The sequence below is a fragment of the Arachis hypogaea genome, chromosome 2, assembly GCF_003086295.3.
Source record: "Arachis hypogaea cultivar Tifrunner chromosome 2, arahy.Tifrunner.gnm2.J5K5, whole genome shotgun sequence".
Lineage (NCBI taxonomy): Eukaryota > Viridiplantae > Streptophyta > Magnoliopsida > Fabales > Fabaceae > Arachis > Arachis hypogaea.
The window spans coordinates 33934008-33938841 of record NC_092037.1 but is presented as its reverse complement, the minus strand read 5'-3'; the positions used below and the strand labels follow the sequence as shown (position 1 = coordinate 33938841).

General features: G+C 36.8%; 1 non-coding gene across 1 annotated transcript; it reads left to right on the top strand.

Annotated features, from left to right (window-relative positions):
- Window positions 1–1758: 1758 nt before the first annotated feature.
- LOC112763527 (small nucleolar RNA R71) lies at window positions 1759–1862 on the top strand. The gene has a single exon (XR_003182892.1). It is a non-coding gene; the product is annotated as a small nucleolar RNA R71 (small nucleolar RNA).
- The last annotated feature ends 2972 nt before the right edge of the window (window positions 1863–4834 follow it).

The following is a 4834-nucleotide window of genomic DNA, read 5'->3' as shown; positions in this document are numbered from 1 at the left end:
ATTGGGTTGCCTCCCAACAAGCGCTTCTTTAATGTCAATAGCTTGACAGTGGCTCTCATGGAGCCACAAGGTGATCAGGTCAATGTTAGTATAGTTCCAACACCAAACTTAGAGTTTGGATATGGGATCTTAACACCAAACTTAGAGTTTGGTTGTGGCCTCACAACACCAAACTTAGAGTTTGACTGTGTGGGTTCTTCTTGACTCTGAACTGAGAGAAGCTCTGCATGCTTACTCTCTTCTGTCACAGAGGGATGGCCATGTGCCTTAAACACAAGGTAGTCCCCATTCAATTGAAGGACTAATTCACCTCTGTTGACATCTATCACAGCTTCTGCTGTGGCTAGGAAGGGTCTTCCTAGGATGATGCATTCATCATCTTCCTTCCTAGTGTCTAGGATTATGAAATCAGCAGGGATGTAAAGGTCTTCAACCTTTACTAGCACGTCCTCTACTAACCCATAAGCCTGTCTCAATGACTTGTCTGCCAATTGTAATGAGAACAAGGCAGGTTGTACCTCAATGATCCCCAGCTTCTCCATTACAGAGAGTGGCATAAGATTTATCCCTGACCCCAGATCACATAGAGCTTTTTCAAAGCTCATGGTGCCAATGGTACAAGGTATTAAGAACTTGCCAGGATCTTGTTTCTTTTGAGGTAGAGTTTTCTGAATCCAAGTATCTAGTTCACTAATGAGCAAGGGAGGTTCACTTTCCCAAGTCTCATTACCAAACAACTTGGCATTCAGCTTCATGATAGCTCCTAAGTATTGAGCAATTTGCTCTCCAGTCACATCTTCATCCTCTTCAGAGGATGAATAGTCTTCAGAGCTCATGAATGGCAGAAGGAGATTTAATGGAATCTCTATGGTCTCTTTATGAGCCTTAGATTCCTCTGGATCCTTATTAGGAAACTCCTTCTTGCTTGAGGGACGTCCCAGGAGGTCTTCCTCACTAGAATTTTCGTCCTCCTCCTCCCTAGTGCATTCGGCCATTTTGATTAAATCAATGGCCTTACACTCTCCCTTTGGATTCTCTTCTGTATTGCTTGGGAGAATACTGGGAGGAGTTTCAATAACTTTCTTACTCAGCTGGCCTACTTGTGCCTCCAGATTTCTGATGGAGGATCTTGTTTCATTCATGAAACTGAAAGTGGCCTTTGAAAGATCAGAGACTATATTGGATAAATTAGAATTTTTTTGTTCAGAATTCTCTATCTGTTGCTGAGAAGATGATGGATATGGCTTGCTATTGCTCAGCCTATTGCGTCCACCATTGTTAAAGCCTTGTTGAGGCTTTTGTTGATCCTTCCAGGAGAAATTTGGATGATTTCTCCATGATGGGTTATAGGTGTTTCCATATGGTTCACCCATGTAATTAACCTCTGCCATGGCAGGGTTCTCAGGATCATAAGCTTCTTCAGAAGCTGCCTCTCTAGTGCTGTTGGATGCATGTTGCAATCCATTCAGATTTTGAGAGATAATGTTGACCTGTTGCGTCAACATTTTGTTCTGAGCCAATATGGCATTCAGAGCATCAATTTCAAGAACTCCTTTCTTCTGAGGTATCCCATTATTCACGGAATTTCTCTCAGAGGTGTACATAAACTGGTTGTTTGCAACCATGTCAATGAGTTCTTGAGCCTCTTCAGGCGTTTTCTTCAGGTGAATAGATCCACCTGCAGAATGATCCAGTGACATTTTCAAAAATTCAGAGAGACCATAATAGAATATATCTAATAGGGTCCATTCTGAAAACATGTCAGATGGACATCTTTTGGTCAACTGCTTATATCTTTCCCAAGCTTCATAGAGGGATTCACCATCTTTTTGTTTGAAGGTTTGAACATCCACTCTCAGCTTGCTCAACTTTTGAGGAGGAAAGAATTTATCCAAGAAGGCAGTGACCAGCTTATCCCAGGAGTCCAGGCTATCCTTAGGTTGTGAATCCAACCATATTCTAGCTCTGTCTCTTACAGCAAAAGGGAAAAGCATGAGTCTGTAGACTTCAGGATCAACTCCATTCGTCTTTACAGTCTCACAGATCTGCAAGAACTCAGTTAAAAACTGATAAGGATCTTCAGATGGAAGTCCATAAAACTTGCAGTTTTGTTGCATCAAAGCAACTAATTGAGGCTTAAGCTCAAAGTTATTGGCTCCAATGGCAGGAATGGAGATGCTTCTTCCATCAAACTTGGATGTTGGCTTTGTGAAGTCACCAAGCATTCTCCTTGCATTATTATTATTATTATTTTCGGCTGCCATCTCCTTCTCTTGTTCGAAAATTTCTGAAAGGTTATTTCTGGATTGTTGTAATTTAGCTTCTCTTAATTTTCTCTTCAGAGTCCTTTCAGGTTCTGGATCAACTTCAACAAGAGTGCCATTTTCCCTGTTCCTGCTCATATAAAAGAGAAGAAAACAAGAAAAGAAAGAGGAATCCTCTATGTCACAGTATAGAGATTCCCTTATGTTAGTAGAAGAAGAAAGGGGTATAAGAAAGAAGAAGGATGGATTCGGATTTTTGGATGAGGAGAGGTGAAGAGAAGTGTTAGTAATTAAATAATTAAAATAGAATAAGAGAAGAGAAGAGAATGTTCGAAAATAATTTTTGAAAAAGAGGTTAGTAATTTTCGAAAATCAAAGACAAAATATAATTAAAATTAAAATTTAAAACAAAAAGAATTTTTGAAAAAGAGAGGGAGAATTTTCGAAAATTAGAGAGGGAAAAGTAGTTAGGTGGTTTTGAAAAAGATAAGAAACAAACAAAAAGTTAGTTAGTTGATTGAAAAAGATTTGAAATCAAATTTTGAAAAAGATAAGAAGATAAGAAGTTAGATAAGATATTTTGAAATCAAATTTTGAAAAAGATAAAATTTTTGAAAAAGATAAGATAAAAAGATAAAAAGATTTTTAAGAAAAAGATATTTTGAAAAAGATTTAATTTTTAAAATTACTTAACTAACAAGAAACTACAAGATAAGATTCTAGAACTTAAAGATTGAACCTTTCTTAACAAGAAAGTAACAAACTTCAAATTTTTGAACCAATCACATTACTTGTTAGTTAATTTTCGAAAATTAGATATAAAAGATAAGAAAAAGATTTTGAAAATATTTTGAAAAAGATTTTTGAAATTTTCGAAAATTATAAAAAATGAAAAAGATATGATTTTTGAAAAAGATTTTGAAAAGATAAGATTTTTAAAATTGAAATTTTGACTTGACTTGTAAGAAACAACTAATTTTAAAAAATTTTTGACCAAGTCAACCCAAAATTTCGAAAATTTGGAGGAAAATAAGGAAAAGATATTTTTTGATTTTTTGAATATTTTAATTATGAGAAAGAAAAACAACAAAAATACTCAATGCATGAAATTTTTAGATCAAAACAATGAATGCATGCAAGAATGCTATGAATGTCAAGATGAACACCAAGAACACTTTGAAGATCATGATGAACATCAAGAACATAATTTTGAAAAATTTTTGATGCAAAGAAAACATGCAAGACACCAAACTTAGATATCTTTAATGCGTGGAAAATATGAATGCAAAAATGCACATGAAAAACAACAAACGACACAAAACAAGAAATCATCAAGATCAAACAAGAGGACTTGTCAAGAACAACTTGAAGATCATGAAGAACACTATGAATGCATGAAATTTTCGAAAAAATGCAAGAAAAATTTTAAAAGCATGCAATTGACACCAAACTTAAAAATTAACACAAGACTCAAACAAGAAACACAAAATATTTTTCTTTTTTTTTATTTTTATGATTTTCTAATTTTTTTGTATTTTTATTTTAATTTTTCGAAAAACATAGTTTGGAAAAACGAAAAATAAAAAGAAAAATTTTTGAAAAAGATTTTTGAAAAGAAAATTACCTAATCTGAGCAACAAGATGAACCGTCAGTTGTCCATACTCGAACAATCCCCGGCAACGGCGCCAAAAACTTGGTGGACGAAATTGTGATCATCAATATTGGCTCTTTGGCATATACACAAAAACTATTGTGTCTCTTGGTCAAATTCACAACTCCGTTCAACTAACCAGCAAGTGTACTGGGTCGTCCAAGTAATAAACCTTACGTGAGTAAGGGTCGATCCCACAGAGATTGTTGGTATGAAGCAAGCTATGGTCACCTTGTAAATCTCAGTCAGGCAGATTAAAATGGTTTAAGGGTTTCGAAAATAAAGATAAAAGAATAGATTAAATAAAAGGATAGAAGACTTATGCAGATTCATTGGTGGGAATTTCAGATAAGCGAGTGGAGGTGCTGCAGGACTCAGGGACGCCTGCTCTCCTACTGCTTCTACTCAATCCTTCTTACTCCTTTCCATGGCAAGCTTTGTATAGGGGTTCACCATCAGCTGTGGCTACTTTCAATCCTCTCGGGAAAATGATCCTATGCGGTTGTCAGGCGCACGGCTAATCGTCTGGAGGCATCACCCATGGTTGATGGCTACATCCCATCCTCGCAGTGAAAACTAATGCTCACGCACTCTGTCACAGTACGGCTAATCACTGGTTGGTTCCCGCTCCTACTGGAATAGAATCCCTTGATTCTTTTGCGTTTGTCACTAACGCCCAGCAGGTTGCAAGTTTGAAGCACGTCACAGTCATTCATTACCGGAATCCTACTTGGAATACCACAGACAAGGTGAGACTTTCCGGATTCCCAGGATCCTACTCGGAATACCACAGACAAGGTGAGACTTTCCGGATCCTCATAAATGCCGCCATCTATCTAGCTTATACCACGAAGATTCTGTTGGGGAATCTAAGAGATACGCATTCAAGCTCTGTTGCATGTAGAACGGAAGTGGTTG